The sequence below is a fragment of the Malaya genurostris genome, chromosome 2, assembly GCF_030247185.1.
Source record: "Malaya genurostris strain Urasoe2022 chromosome 2, Malgen_1.1, whole genome shotgun sequence".
NCBI classification, from domain to species: domain Eukaryota; kingdom Metazoa; phylum Arthropoda; class Insecta; order Diptera; family Culicidae; genus Malaya; species Malaya genurostris.
In genome coordinates, this window is record NC_080571.1 from 258001475 (window position 1) to 258018523 (window position 17049).

Consider the following 17049-nt stretch of genomic DNA (forward strand, 5'->3'; position numbering starts at 1 on the left):
ATTATAAGGGAAGTCAGCATTTAATCAGCACTCGCGTACCGAATGTCATGTGCGAAATAATCATTTGTGTAAAATTCATTGCAGCGCCCCTCGTAGAGTACACACACACGTCTTGGTGTAGGTGTTCGTTCGATCCCACGCTGAAACAAGCATCCACCCCCACAAACACTAGCGCATTGAATAAAACGTCAAAACCCTCGTGCACTGCGAAGTAGGTTGCTTAGTTTCTCTCATATTATTCGGTGATATGATTAACATGCTGAATTCAGGGAAATCCTGAATTTATAATTATTTTCATTTATAAAATTAACATGAATCGATTTGCCAAATAGTGCATTTAGGAGAGCAGCAGTATGCATACAGTGACAGTTGTGAAATAACTATTTTCCAAGTGTTTCTTTTATAAACTTTTGTAAGAATATCGTCCATTGCATTTCATTGCCGTGAAATTATAGAACCAGTTTTTAACAAGTGTTTCTTTCATATTACAGGTAAGCTTCTGACAAGCATAGACTGGTTCTGGTGCCGCAACAAACTTTCTACATAAATTATTCATAGACAAGTAAGCTTGAACTCCCAATTCCTAACTGTCAAAAATAAAACTAAATAAAACACGTAACCTCCTGATTAGCGAACTCAAACACATAACCTCAAATATTCCCGTCATGTAAAAGTTCACCAATCGCCTGTATTACCATTTTCGGCAGCTCCCAAATCCAGTCGCGCAAAAGTGTCTACACCCGCAGCATCGATATTTGAGCCTTTATTGAAGGTTCCGAAAAACCTGTTGTTCATTAATGAATTTAGTCAACCATCCACGTCCCTTGCGGCACAACTATTCCAGCCACCCTCACCAATGAAACAGAAAACTTGAGCAAACAGCCACCAACGGCTGACTCGAGTAACAACAGGTGTTTGATTAATCGAACAGATTATTTATTTGTGTTGCGCTCTGCTGCCTTGATCCTCCTTGGGTAAGGTGGAAGAGTGGAAGGCAACAAATTGGGCAGCTCTCTTTCGCGATCTCCTTCTTGTCTGCTTCCTAAGCGCTTGGCATTGGCGATACCGTACTCACCAGGCTAGTAAGGCCCACAAGGTAGCTGCCACCAATTTCGATCGGCTCTAACAAAACAAACTCCTGATGGTTGGCATCGACGTGTTGTTTTTTTGTTACCTTCGTTTCTTTCTTTTACCTAATGTTGCCTTAGATTAGGTCAACTTCATCAAGTTTGAATCATTTTCGGGGGGGTTTCTTTGAAAATGATTGGCGAAACAAACGACTCACGACAGCCGGTTCTCTCGCATTGAGCGATTACCAGGCGGTTTGCCTTCTTTCGGGGGTCTTCCACATATGAATGTTTTTTTTTTTGTCGTTCGTGCGTAATCCAGTCCCAATTGAGTTTTAATTGCTATAATGCGGCAAACGCATTTTCAAGCTTCGAAATTGATTGATAGTGGATTGGAGCCCCCACAACGGTTTACCGTGCGGTTCTTGGGAAATAATGTGAACGAAAATTGTGTCTCTTTTACTCAGCAAACAGAGAATTTTATTCCCTTACAGTTCATTTCGAAGCATATACAATAACGACATTACCATTGTTTATGAATGGACAAACAAAATGGAGATACCTTTCTTCTTTTCTAAGCGTTAGGCATTCACAGCATACTCCCACCTGATAATATCAAACGAGATCCGATAGCACCAATGCCATCTATTGTTGGCATAAATTTACAGATAAACTCAACCGAAAGTATTGTCATGCCATCAGAACATAAACCATCCGTCATCGGAGATTCTTTCTCCCCAATGGTTATTCCTCCATCAGCGAACACCCGGCTTTCAGCTAGATTGATTTTGAGGCCCATTTTTATTCAAAACCTAAGGCCGATCGAGTGGTAATGGCTGGCAGTGGAGGGTCAGTGTACCTACAACCGACCTCGGCCAGTAATCTCCACCGCCGGGTGGGTTGCTACGGGTCCGTTGTCCGCTTGCTATAAAAGGAAGATACAAATCACTATAAATAGTGTTAAATCCAACCATAAATCATAGATTTTGGCAGTATGCAGCATACCCGGCGAACGTTAGTGGTGAAAAGGCTTCCCGCACGTTCACACGCAATAAATTCTTATACTATCCTCTGTCTCGCTACTGCACTTGCTAAAAGCTCCAAACCGATAGAGAAGTCATCTTTTGTCACGTAGAATTCCGCAGAGCTAACAGCGCATATTGAGTAACGACACCGCACTCTTGGTGATGTATAGGTTTTACAGGGAATTAAATACAGTGACAAAAAATCAATCCTCGGGATGACTGGTTTGGCGCAGCCTCCGCTGCTGCAGCACATGGAGCGTCATCGGATATTCCATCGTCGAAGGACGGGATGACGAATGAGCTCCATGTGATGCTGCCTTCCTGATGCCACTGAAATCTATGCCACGAAAGCATGGAGTGAGACCGCTGATGATAATTTTGGTGCGTTTTCTGAGTTTCATCAGAAAAAGGAAAAAAATCAGGCATCATTTGTGCGGTGTGAATGCTTCCCCCACTTGAGACCAAAGGCAGCATTATGGTAATGCTTAATCACAAATGAAGAATGGTGCTACTGCAGGGACCAATCGTCAAGTTGTCAGAGATTAGCATCGCAGTAGCCTGTATCGGAACAAGTGATTGCCTTGTTTGAATTCGCCTGTGACCATTGTATCGAAATCCGCAAGAGGTCCTTCGGGCTTCAGTCACAATAGAGAGCCGACGCTGAAGAGAACATCTCAGCAAAATGTGAAACAAAAAATAGCGTTTACAATCACTGGTACTTTTCACTGGTACTATTCTCGCTTCAGCCTGAACGGCAACGGTCAGTCCGCCAGTTGTTCGGCGCTGCGGCTGATGGTGATGATGATGACGACTATTGACTGGATAATAAATTCAAATTAAGCATCACAAAAGGCGATTCAGCACTTACATACTCAGTACGCAGACACTGACAGCATCGTGTCATCTGCAGTGGACTTTGGTTACCAGCCTCGGGCAGTCAGTAGCTGGATGTGCGTGATTTTCTCGGCATCACATATTCTACGACCGTCATTCCGGCAATGTGCTGGACTGACGAAAGGGACCATAAAGCTCAGCTAGAAATTATGTCGCCACATTATAAACCTCTTGTGTGTCCGACGTTTGTTCGGTTTTTGGAATGTTTTTTTTTTCTCTCTCGTTGCTGATTATAGTAAGTTAGCCGGCGCGCTAGTAGTGGTACACGTTGGATGCTGCGATTGTCATCGCTTTTGGGGGTGGGTCATTTGCTGTCGGTGTCTCTCTCTCTCTCTCTCCCCCGGTTAGAGTGTGGGAAAGTTTTGCCTTTTCGATATCGCGATGCCGATAGCGATAGAAAGAGAAGGGAAGGGTGGCCTCTAGCGGAAAGCACGTGCTTGGAATCCAAGAGGATGTGATCCGTTGGATTACTTTGTTCGCTGATGAGTTTGGGAAGACGCTGAATGGGGGGGTTTCGATGCGCTCTGACGGAACTGGTGAATCGAAGAGAAGGGAGATGATTAAATGTGCACTGCATCGAAATGGAAAAGATTTTGAAACCTACAGACGGAAAGTCCAGTTTGGGTTGAATTAGTTTGCGTCTATTGTAAACAAGTTTTGTTCGATCGTAATTAAAATCTCCATAGATATAACTATAAGAAATCAAAATTAAATTATCTAATTTTGTGATCTGTAAAATTTTTGAATAAGACTATATTCAAAAAGCTTGGTTCCGCTCACACTTTGAAAGATTTTTTTATCCCTAGAGCTTAACAGCTAAGTGAGTTTCAGCTCACCATTGCTACTGATAGAATTAATTAAGTTTTGTGTTAATGAGTAAAACGAAAATATTGGTTAATTTGACTGAAAACTTCAATTCAATGTTCAGATATTAAGTTTCATTTGCGAAAGCATTGTCATCGTGAAGGTTGAATGAATGATTTGAAATTCTCATTTGAACAAATCAAATATATAAGAATGGTTTCAAAAGAAGATCTGAATACAGTAGAGTATTTAGAACGCCTACTAGGCGAAAATATTTAAAATAATCAGATTGAGTAAATGTACTAAATTTGACCACAATATAAAAACCGGTATCGAAATATACAAGATCCCATTTCTCTACCCAGTGATATGATAATGTATCTCTCTTATCATTAGGACATCTCCGAGAAAAATCAATCGAATAGAAAAAATGCTTAGTTTGGCAGTAAATCGATTCACTCATCTTGGAAAAAATGAACGGATAGATAAAAATGGTTAAATCACTTCTTCTATGGAAGAAAACAAAGAAATTTTCGTTGGTCAAATACGTTGAACTGATGATCCAATGAACGTTTGATAAATCGTCGAATGAGAAGTCAATTAGGTACTTACGTTTTACGTCGACATTTGCGAAAGTTCAGATATCGATGTACGTATAGATTGATGTAAAACGACACACTTAACGAATTTTAGCTACAATGAAGTCTACAATTCCTCAATGGGAACAGGCAGGCGCGTAACCAGAAAAATTTTTCGGAGGACTTTTAAAAAATATTGATCGATTTTTCATTTTATAAATGACTTAAATTTTCAAAGAGAAGAGTTTTCTTATAACATTTTTCTGAGTTTCTGAGGGGGTTTGAACCCCTAAAACAGCCGTGAAAGCCGATAGTCATTTCACCGAATTTACTATTTAACAGAATAGTAGAGTATAAATGTCGACCAATTTTCAAGAAAAATTCTTTTTTCTTCATACAACAGATCAGGGCACTCGAAAACTTTTTCTCGAAATGGATCATTCTTCGAAACGTGAAAATTCTGACAACTTACAATGGAAGATGCAGTTATTCAAAAACACCCCGTGTCTACAATCCTCCAATCCTCGATCATTTCGCAGATCATTTTGAAAAATAATACTATAATATTTTCTCAAAATTTATCATTTCCCGAAAGGTGTTTCTCACAATGTCATGTGTTTGAAAATCATTTCGTAGAATATGTTGTATAACAGAGCAGGTAACTAACAGAACAAAATTCAATACCAATAATTTTTCAATACCAATTTAAAAATTTTCGATAACTCAGGCCTTTTACATACAAACTTGCACCCACCTCGAGGGTTCTATATCTTAGCTAGGTTCATATGAGTGGCAGACAGGCGGGACAGCACGCTAACCAAAGTGGTACGATGTCACCGAAAAAGTATCGTAAATAAATTTCCAATTGATACACCAAACCTTATGTTCTCCCAGTTGATTGTTGATTGTATTCGTTTTTCCAAACAGACAAAACTTCCGCTAATCGTCATTTTATACAGTGTTTCGGCAAAATCACTCTTTCGATCAGATTTTTCTGAGAACTGCTCGGCAAAATGGAAAAATTTCGGTGAAATGGATCTCAGTGAGGTTTATCGCCAGCTAGGTTTCTATCGTTTAGTTAAGTCAGAACCAACGAGATGGGATATCACACGAATCAAAGTGATGCAGTGAAGCCGCCATAATCCATTTTACGATTGCACCCGAAATTTTTTCCCTATAATTGCCCGTTTTTTTTCACAAGCAAAATTTCAGGTGATCGTAATTTTATACAGTCACGGTTTGAACATACGATCCATTCCTCCGAAAAGCTTATTTTTCCGAAAATAATTTTGTCGAAAACCATTTTACAGGAAACATATTTTGCTGAAAATTATCTCATTGAGAGGGAGATTTTACGGAAACATACAATTATCTAAAATCTATCTATGTCTATGATCTGAGTGAAAAAATGGGAACCTTATCTTACGAATTCTAATAAGAAAATACTACTGTGTAACAATGTTATATTATCCCGAGCTACAAAGATAACTAAAAAAAAGTATGGAAAAAAATACTTTCATTTCATTTTGTTCAGCTGCATGAAAAACAAATTCCAAGGAGCCGCCAAAGCCAGATTAACTCAATTCATTCACCCCCACTAATTCGCCGGAGCACTACATGACCAAAATGAGAAGACATCTAAATGTTCGGTGCGTCGACCCAAAAATGGGTGGGAAGCCCCTACCGCATACTTCTAAGCGTCCCAATCCGGTACGGCACTGGCTGCTGCGGAAAGGCCAGACGAAACCCCAAAGAGCCATCGAGCAATCAGCCATAACCGTTTGCCACCATGAACGCAGCAAAAATCTACAGCTCGAATATCCCCGAAACCCTGTAGCCACACGAAAGTACAACAGATGGTGAATTTATATTCATACATTTAAAATACGAGATAAAAAATTATTTAAACATAAAATTATGGTTTGTGTACGTAATTTCGGGTATAAAGCCAGCTTTTTTTCTCTCTCTCTCTCTTACTCTCTGATTCTCCTTCATCTGCACCATACACATATGGCAAAGTCTAGGCCATCGTTTCTGGACCCCACACGCCCCAAGCATCGGGTTCTCCCGGCTATTAATCTGTCGCCACCCCCTCAAACCTGACGCCTGGTCGGGCCATGGTCGCCCGAACGAGAGGAGAGCTTTGCAGCCAAACCAAATGCTAATACCATATAAAGGCGCACTTGACTCGTCTTGTACGAGTAGTACAAAATGTGGAAGACGCTGGCATTGGAGGTTGCCACAAAAATTTATACCCATATTTGATACAAGTCTTGAGCCAGCTTTGTCTAGGGGAAGACGACGAAAACTTCTTTTTGCCATAAAAATGGAAATGATCGCATGACACAGAGTGACAGCTTTTTCCGATCTTTTTACTCTCCCTCTCTCAGTGCTCTGCAGCTTATGCTCCACGGCTATCCGAACCTGCTGGTAAAGGAATCACAAAACTATTACATACCCGGTACCGACTGGCCCCTCTTCGTGCGTCGCCCGCGGAAAGTGAACTGGCTGGTGGCTTATGGAGCATTGATATATGACCGGCGAGACCAGATCTTGATTTTGTGACTCAATATGGAAGTGGAAATCGAGATGCTGCCAAAGAATCGACTTGCATATGTCACCTCGAGAGCGGGGGTGCCCCAACCGCACACGGTGTGGGGCCGGATGACCTTGTCAGCAGGCACAAATTATGTACCCGGCCGGAGGGTTGACTTTCTGTGTCGGACTGTGGGGCGATTTCAGTTGGAGTTGAAGGTAGCTTGACGCTGTTCGAGAGCTTTCATACATGAACAATAGCATCCACTAGCGGTGGCACGCACTTGTCCTTTTTGAGATTGATGTCGTTTGCTGATATTGAACACATGATGCCTGTTGTGTAGCTTTTAAGCTATTAACATATTATAAAATATCATCTAAACTCTAACAGAATAATTTACCCATCAACCTAAGTTAACAATATTCCAAAACTGTCCAAAGCAGCCATCAATTAAGTTGACGTTGACCTTTCCCATCATGCACATGTAACCTCATGCTGCATTGAAACTACTTTTTGTTCTGTCTAATCGACCACCAATAATGATAGGAAAAGTTCCACGAACGAACTAACCGACTCCAAGCAAAACCGTGTTCGATTGGGAACCAGCTAACCTCAAAACCAAGCTGCTTGCTGGAGCTCACCGGACAGGGATGGATGAATGAAAGGCACGCAAGCAGGTAGAGCGAGTGGCCGGTTTACTTCTCCAAAAATTAATATATTATATTCGATAAAATTTAAATGTTTCTATGTTGAGAAGAATCCGAGCGGTGGTTTTTTTTTTGTTCACTGCCCTGCGCGACTCGCCTTGCCCGTAGCCGCGCATTGTAGATAGACGTTTTGTTGATTTTTGTTTTTCTTCTCCACTCAGCGCGGTTTCTCGATTCTCAATTATATTTCTATCGGAGCGGGGTTTTGGTCCTCTTGTCCACCCGCACAAGCCATGAAACCTGTTTGGTACTGGTCATTGTATTTTCCTTTCAGTTTCTTCTTCAGTTCTACTTCATCCAACATTTCAGGATCCGACCACAGGCATGGCTGATCAATGTATCAGGTTATTCACAATCAAACCTCGAACGCAGTCCGTTAAGCTTTTTTGATGGCACATGACCTACTGCGGGGTCGATCGATCGTCCAGTCTTCCTAGTTTCCAAAAACTTCCAAACAATTCCCCTTTACCCAGATTACTGCTGCCTCCCTGCACCGGACGGACCGTGGCAGTTTTTATGTGCGCTTCTTGAGAAAACTGATGACTGCACAGCTCTTCAGTAGCATCGGGCTAAGGTGCGGGTGTATTTGCTGTTGGAGATATGATCATTTCATACTCACCACTTCACACCGAGCCAAAATGACGGCTCATCTGAGGTTTCTGCTAGACCGCCACGAAATGATTATCGAAAAGTGGATGGCTCGTCGAGAAACAGAAAGATGCTGTACAGCTTCAACCCAACAAAAGAAAGGTAGTGTTTCCAGAAACGGTACGGTATGTACCTGTTCGAACCCCGCAGTTTCCTCAGGATCTATGCGTTCTTCAAACTCACCACTCGCTGGCACGGCACGGTTGTTTATTGTTGTTTCGTTTTGTTTCGCGTGTTGTTTTATGCTCTCTTCGACTACTTCTCACCGCACCGGAGTCGCGATGTTGCTGCTGATGTTTTCTGAGGTTTATCCACCTCTCCTACTCTTCTGATCCGACTCCTACCGGCTTCGATTAGCATATTTATTGCGTTTTAATAAAAATTTATGTTTCGGATAATCATTGGAGATTCGTTTTTTTTTTTGTTCGCTCGTTCTGGTCAACTCGTTCGTTCCTTTATTAATTACATGGTCATCTAATTTATGTACACTCTTAGGGTCAGTCGCCCTCGACCAACACTTGCGGGTGGAGGTTTGCTATCTACGGTTAGGTACTCGCTGGTCGGCTTGATTAATCTATTGTTTCCGTTAGTCCTCGATGCAGGTGAATGTTTGTCACCGGGTACACGTTGCTGGCCCGACTCTCGTCACGCCGTCGTCGTTGTCCAGACGAGGATTGTGATGTTGGGATTTTTACGATTAGGAGTGCGGACCGCATTGGCGCATAAAATGGTAGATAGCTATCAACCGACCGGTTGTGGGAGAAGTTATTTATATGTATGATTTTATGGATCTGTCCTGGTCCGGCAGCATCAACAACAACAGCTCGTCGGTGTGCATCCCCCGGCGGTGGCGGAAGGCTGCAGGTGAAAGCACCGTAGCTAAGAGTTCATGTCTCGTCGTGCGTTCGTAGATGGTATGATCTATCGTTGTTTATGATTCGTCGACTTAAGTGAGTCATCCGACAGGTTGAGGGGTTATGCAATAAAACGTGAAGTTTTATGTCGCACCGGGAAATTTTATATGCCAATAATGAAATACTGTAGCCAACAGATTCCGGCGAGCTGATGTAGGTGTTGCAGTTTACAGTGAGCGAAGTGGAGCGGACATTCCAAACGATAGCGGGTCTGGCTCATTTGGGTAATCTCATCAAGGAATAATTATCTATGGCACGGAATAATCTCCTTACGTTTATGGTTCCCGCTAACAAGCTACTTCAAATTATCCATGGATAGTGGCGAGATACGTAAATCTGTGGTCGTTAGCTTAACTTCTATTAATTATTCTGTTGTTCGATGTGATCTTCTATAATGCATTTTATAAACGTTAGAATATAGAAGTAACGTGATTTAATGTTATACATAAAATCATCCAGCAAGTTAGGTATAACTTAAGCCGCCTAGGTAGTCTTTGTTCCATGGACGATATCTACAGGGTGATTTTTTAAGAGCTTGATAACTTTTTTAAACAATAAAACGCATAAAATTTGCAAAATCTCATCGGTTCTTTATTTTAAACGTTAGATTGGTACATGACATTTACTTTTTGAAGATAATTTCATTTAAATGTTGACCGCGGCTGCGTCTTAGGTGGTCCATTCGGAAAATCCGCTTTTTTATCGACAAATTTTGTTCAGCGATGAGGCTCATTTCTGGTTGAATGGCTACGTAAATAAGCAAAATTGCCGCATTTGGAGTGAAGAGCAACCAGAAGCCGTTCAAGAACTGCCCATGCATCCCGAAAAATGCACTGTTTGGTGTGGTTTGTACGCTGGTGGAATCATTGGACCGTATTTTTTCAAAGATGCTGTTGGACGCAACGTTACAGTGAATGGCGATCGCTATCGTTCGATGCTAACAAACTTTTTGTTGCCAAAAATGGAAGAACTGAACTTGGTTGACATGTGGTTTCAACAAGATGGCGCTACATGCCACACAGCTCGCGATTCTATGGCCATTTTGAGGGAAAACTTCGGAGAACAATTCATCTCAAGAAATGGACCGGTAAGTTGGCCACCAAGATCATGCGATTTGACGCCTTTAGACTATTTTTTGTGGGGCTACGTCAAGTCTAAAGTCTACAGAAATAAGCCAGTAACTATTCCAGCTTTGGAAGACAACATTTCCGAAGAAATTCGGGCTATTCCGGCCGAAATGCTCGAAAAAGTTGCCCACAATTGGACTTTCCGAATGGACCACCTAAGACGCAGCCGCGGTCAACATTTAAATGAAATTATCTTCAAAAAGTAAATGTCATGTACCAATCTAACGTTTAAAATAAAGAACCGATGAGATTTTGCAAATTTTATGCGTTTTATTGTTTAAAAAAGTTCTCAAGCTCTTAAAAAATCACCCTTTAGTTTAAAGTTAGACTTTGTTCACAAGTAGTATTAAACGGTAAGCTGGTTCTAAAAAACCGTATCAAATAAGTCGTTGGATTGCAATCTATCGTTGAGTTAACAGTTCAAAGGAACTTTTCGGTTTCTGTTTGAGTTTGACAATAACTGAAAACGGAAACAGTTGGTTCCAAGTTTGTAAAAAATAATCAGAGTTAGAGATTACCCATGAACTGCTAGCAAATGGTTGATGTGTATGTTTCATAGGGAACTCATCGTAAAATAGACCAAACCCTTAAAAACAGTCTGCAGTTTTTGGGGTAAAAAAGCTACTATATAAAACCGACAGGTGCTTCGTTGAGTGTTTCTATGAACTATTCATCGTTACACCAGTCAGTGTTATTTCTGTGCGAGCAAATGCATTTATCATATTTAACTAATTTAGCTCTAGCGATGTTCGGGCTAATTATTGCATGCAATGAATTAAATTTATTGTTACCGAAAGTAAAAAACAGTTTCAGACCCATCACCTGTATTGATATATGATGTTGCGACACTTGTGTGGCAGATGCCCTCAATCCATACCGCAAAAATAGAATTCTAAATTGGTTGTTCTAAAAATTCTATGCAATCTGGTGCAGAATTGAATGAATTACACAAGAGAAGGCTATGTCGTACACGTCGTTTCGAATGAAATACCACCGCTTGCAATTAAGCTGGTATTTTCGAGAAATACCTTGTGAATCCGATAAGGGAGGGGGTAAGGTTAATTCGTTCGAAAATCAGCAGGTTTTGCGATTTTTTGTGACTACACAGCTAAAATCTTGTTTATTTACTTCCATGGCACATACGTAAAACTTTCACGAAAAAGTATGGCAGCCATTATTTGGACGTGACCCGGGCAAAGTAGAACTGCGATGGAGTGCTATAAAACTTTATTCAATTCAATTGAAACCGAATGTGGCACACATTGACGATCACTCTACTGCAGTCAACTTCACTTTTTAACACACAACCTTCGCTGACGTACAGAACGAGTAGCATTCAGTTCTATCTCTTACAGTTGAATAAGAGAGCGGTCTTCAAATGCGATTTTTGTAAACAAATCGAATTGGTTCAAGATTATGGCTGAAAGGTAAACCAGTCATGATAACTGTAATATCAATTACAAAATAAACATAACATTTCAGTTTTCCTTTTTAATACTTTAGAACACATCTCAATACATTCCAAACAGTCGAATCATCGATTCAAACTTGCTGGTAATAATCGAAAGCTCAAATGAGAACCGCCATCTTCTATTTATTTTGGAGACAATGAAACAGGTAGACTACTTGGTACTTGAAACTGAGTAAGAAAAACTGTGACCAGGTACGGTTAATCAATTGGCGATGAATTCTGGGAGCTTCATTTCAGTATGGGAACAAAAGTCAAATTGATATGCTGACATTCAATGGCCATAAATTTCATTTTCATCTAATAATATTCGATTGAAATTTAGTTTTTACGCACTGCTAGTAATCGCTGAAACTTGTTTTCGTTCGGCACGTCAGGAAGAATTTGACACTTCGGTGCTGAATATAAGTGTATTGCAAATAGCAATAACTTTGCGTCTGTCTAGCGGCTTATGTTGAACTTCAGGTGGCATAAGGGTTCAATATAAACTGTTATGCACTAACGAGTCTAAGACGAAACGTAAATATAATGAAATTGGTTATATGCCTTAACACAAACAAGGTTAATCCCTAAATGACGTATTTTTACTTTCATCAGCAACATTTCTATTTTACAATTTGATTAGTGTCTTTCCAAAAATGAAGAAGTTGCAAACAAAACAATTTAAAAGCATTTGCAAACCTGACATGATTAAATATTGGTCATATAATATAATGAGAGTTTCTCTTTGTTTACTTGCTCTTCTGCTAATCACTTCTTAATTTTCACGTCAACCTACAAAATATTCGTGTAGAATGAAAGACAATATTTCCATCTGTCAACTGATCTTAGTTTCTTTTGAAATGTTTTCGTCAAATTTTCAAATTTTTAATAAAAAATGATCTTTTTAACACTAAAATATGATTTAACAGATTTAAGAGATTTCACTACAATTTTAAGATATATGTAGGCTGCGAAAAAATTACTATTTCGGTGGAATGACCCGTTCGCTAAAATGGCATTCGGTCACATGTGAAATGGATTAGGGTAGAATGACCGTTACCCAGTTAAAGCTAGTGAACTCAAGTCTTTTTTATACGGGGGATATATACCTCATAAAAAAACTGCAAAACTGAGAATAAAAATTGCTGCCAGATATTTTAAAAATTCATGAAACTTCGAGATCTGGTGTTATCTCGACAAACATATCGACTTCGGGACTTTGATATTTCTGAAATCGAAAATGTTTCGTATGTCAAATTTATTCGACATAAAAACACTAGTTAATAAATCTCAACGATTCGTGCGTTCGACAAAGTAAGCAAACCGCATAGCCTTGAAAATTCGCATAAACTGTGTAAACTCCATAATAGAAAGATGATAACATCCGTAATACACGTAGGTTTAAGTTTTACCCCTTTAATTTACTAAAAGCTAAAGTTTAACTGGTAAGCTAACACGAATCATACATTGTTTATGTTCAACAAGAACAACTGCCTCACATTTCATTCAGTTTCGAAAGGGATCTCATTGATATTTGGATTTGATAACGTATTTTTCACTTCTATTTTCACATTCTTGGTTCTTGATTGAACTCATCAACAGTGTTGCCAAAGGTTTTATTCCGAACACCTAGAATCAACTGAACTCTCAGTATCATCTGATCAAAACTACTCCGAAATTAGCCGAAACAAAATATTTGGCTATTTAGATATCTGGCAGCATAAGTTAATTATTTATAATAGTTGCATAGTGTATCAATGACCGGCAATAGGCTTTTTATTGATTCGATATTTCAAATATATGCAATGGTCACTTTGCAAGAGACTAGTGTTTCTTAATTCAAGTACAAATTACTACAACTAAAGTAGTTATGATTCTCAAATCAACTTCTCCTTCCATTTGTTCTCTTCTGGCCTGACGTTGAAAATCTGTGTTGACTTATTTTTATAGTAGTAGCAATTCAAGGGATTCAAGTCATACAACCTACGGCTTACTTCAAAGCGGGAACTTGTCTTGAAGTTCAAGAATCATACTGAACACAAATGGCATTCGCACTAAATGCACAGCAAGTCTGCCATGTTGATAATTAATGAAAGAAAGGTACAAGTTCAAGTTTCTATTGGTTTTATTTTTTTTAAGTGTCTGCAACTAAATTTTATTAACAAGTATGTTATATCGTACAGAACCTTTCTGTGACCAATTAAAAAATGCGATTGAAAAGTCATTATTCCTAAACTAAATATTTGTACGGCAGATAAATATATCGTGCACCAACTCCGCGTGTCTGTTCCAATTCCTACACACAGCCACGTGCACTACTTGTATCTGACTAATCCGACACAGTTTAAACCACTGAAATTATAATCAACATTGGACACATGCAGTCCGGTATGAAATTAACACCGCTTGGCATCGATCAATTGTTTTGCTGTATCGACGCCGTAACGCTGCGGATGCCCAAATCTGCACATACCTCATGCCGGTTGTAGGAAAGGAAACTCAGATACACTCTCACTCGCTCTATCTACCTTCGTCAATGGTACGGAACCTACAGCTTCAGTAGAGTCTCCAACCAAGATATTGACCCAATTCATTAGTGTTTAGCCAACACAATAACACCACGCAAAGCAAAATGAATTGTTTCGAAGTCGATCGGCCAACCACCAATCTGCAACTCGATACAACCGGTTGCTTTTGATGCGTAGCAAGCTCGAAGGCAGCCAAATTCGATTGGTTAAACTTGTCAAAATTGATCATTGATCGATAACCTCCACGACTAATGTGAAGATTTTTTGCCACCGCTCGGTTTCATCAATCACACTACATGCTTTTTCCTTTCGTTTCTTTTCTTCCAGGTAAGCCACTCAAACCGCCTACCAACGATAATTATGTAATCGATGTTAATTCTTCCATAACATTAAATAAATTCGATGATCTCCGAGTACGCGCGTGAGTAATATTAATCCGTGAATTGTGTTTTCGCGCCGGAATCCAATCGCGCCAAGAAATTTCTTCCTTTCCTTTCGGTATGAAGTACTGAATTAATAAAAAAAATAACTTGCGTGAAATAATTGGAAATATTTCAGTCTGCTTGTAGCCATTGATCACCCACCGCCGTTTCGATCATCAGCTGATGACCTGAAAGTAGTGATACCGCCGAAAACGTGATGCGTCGAAAATATGATGTCGTGTGCTACTGAATGTTAGATTAGAAACATACAAGCTTTACGTAAAATTGATCGATTGGTCATGGCAATATCTATGAGTACAGCCACAACAACCTAGGATGACCACTAGTTGTTGGGAACATGTAAAAATTAAGAAAACTTAAAAACAAGGATATTAAAAACTACTCCTCCACACCCACGTGGACAAAGACTGCAGTCAAATCTAACAGCAGAATAGTTAGCATCTTGCACAGGATGACGATGATGATGTTGAACATTTCTGGAATACGTTATCGATGATTTCACTGTAAAACACATGTAAGGAAGTAGCAATCATAATTGACTATCGATGCCCGGTGTGATCACGTATGCGGCATCCCCTGAAGGTGGATTGGAAACCGTCTGCACTGCACCTCGATCGAATAGGAAGTTTCCTCTGTCCGCTTGGAGCCGCTTGTGAAATCGTTCGAATTATTGCTAGCTGCAACCGCATTTGTCCCCCCGCAGACTGTTTTGTAAACATGCGGTGTAAATTGTTTGGTTTTTTGTAATTATCTTTGCGAGGAGATGTTTTCATGATCGTTTAGTATCGGACACCCACTTGAAAAGCTGCGTACTGTCTAATCTCATTCCGGTCAATTAGAGGTGTTTCCGCCTTGGCGAGTCAGTGTTGATACGGAGATGTAGTCTTTTCGAAATTTTATTAATTTTAATTCCCCGTGAAATTTTTAATACTTCCCCTCCGTTCGGGTCATACGTTTTTTATAAGTTTCCTTCTGGGGCGTGCTTCTTGTACTCTACTCTTCCCACCCGATCACGACACCGTCGGTTCGGAAGGTATACCTATTTGTTTCGGTTGATTATTTCGAGCTAAAAAAAAACCTGAACGGAAAACACAGGACGCCGTTGCCACGTTTTGTTTCGCTCCTAAAGAGAACAAGCCGATGGAAAAAATCGCGCTCGCGCTAATAGAGGAAATCATTAGGTTCGGGAAGAGATAAATAATTCAAAGCGGACTGACCGCGCTCGTTGTACCTGTGCACTAACGATGGGTCGGCGGCGGAGGCGGTTTAGGGTTTCACCAAAAGACCTGCTGTTCTTTTGGCTGTTTAGCAAGTCCACAAAACGGGACGCGGATGGCTGAGAGCAACAGTAAGCCAAACGGCAGAAATAGAAGAATTCTGGTACATCGTGCGTCAAGGCCAGTAAAGTGGTGTCTTCCTTTGATGGGGTCGCCGCTACCTGTAACTGGGGCCAAATAGGAATTTTCGAAGCCTTCTGGGACTTTTTGCTGGAATGAACAAAAAGGGTTGAATTTTTCAATTGTTTGCTGTTCGATCTAAGGAATACGGTGACGGTGGTCGTTTGATTTCTGTTGCTTGCCAACTTTACTATCGGAATTCTGTTACAAAAGATACAAGATCTGTTTTTTTTCTGTTTCGATTATATAGGCTTTAATCTTTTGTTGCGGGTTTGGGAATCGAACGCAGGTATGTGAACTCTTTGATTTTTGTATATAAATATCTTAAGATCCACCCCTCTTCGAAGAAAGGTGATTGAGCAATGTTTATGCCTTTGGTCTGTAAAATTGGATTAAAATGAAATGTCTTATGGTTCCTGAATTTCATTCATATCCGACTTCCGGTTCAACTATTACATGGTGATATGCACTATGAAAGTGTAAATAATATCACTCAATTTCTTAAAAAATGGCTAAACCGATTTTTACAAACTTAGATTCAAATGGAAGGAATTAGCGATCGCATGCAAAGTTCAAAAATTTAATTTGAATCCGACTTCCGGTTCCGGTATGACAGGGTGATATGCACCAAAAAAGTGAAAATAATATCACTCAATTTTCTCGAAGTCGGCTGAACCGATTTTCACAAACTTAGATTCAAATGAAAGAATCCAACTTCCGGTACCGGAATCACAAGGTGATATGCACCAAAAATAAAAGTAATGTTTTTTCGAAGATAACTCATCTGATTTTTATTCAACTGAAAGGTCTTCAAATACCATAAACATATTCCGATTTTATTCAGAGCCGACTTCCGGTTCTAGAGATACAGTACTAAGAGAAAAAACGTCAATTTCAAGAGCTTTTTTTTTAATAAGTAACCATGTTATGA

General features: G+C 39.9%; 1 long non-coding RNA gene across 1 annotated transcript; it reads left to right on the forward strand.

Moving 5' to 3' along the window:
- The first annotated feature begins 257 nt into the window (after positions 1–257).
- Positions 258–15414, forward strand: LOC131429638 (uncharacterized). Its single transcript, XR_009229444.1, has 4 exons — positions 258–412; positions 492–562; positions 14606–14776; positions 14837–15414. It is a non-coding gene; the product is annotated as an uncharacterized LOC131429638 (long non-coding RNA).
- Positions 15415–17049: the final 1635 nt, after the last annotated feature.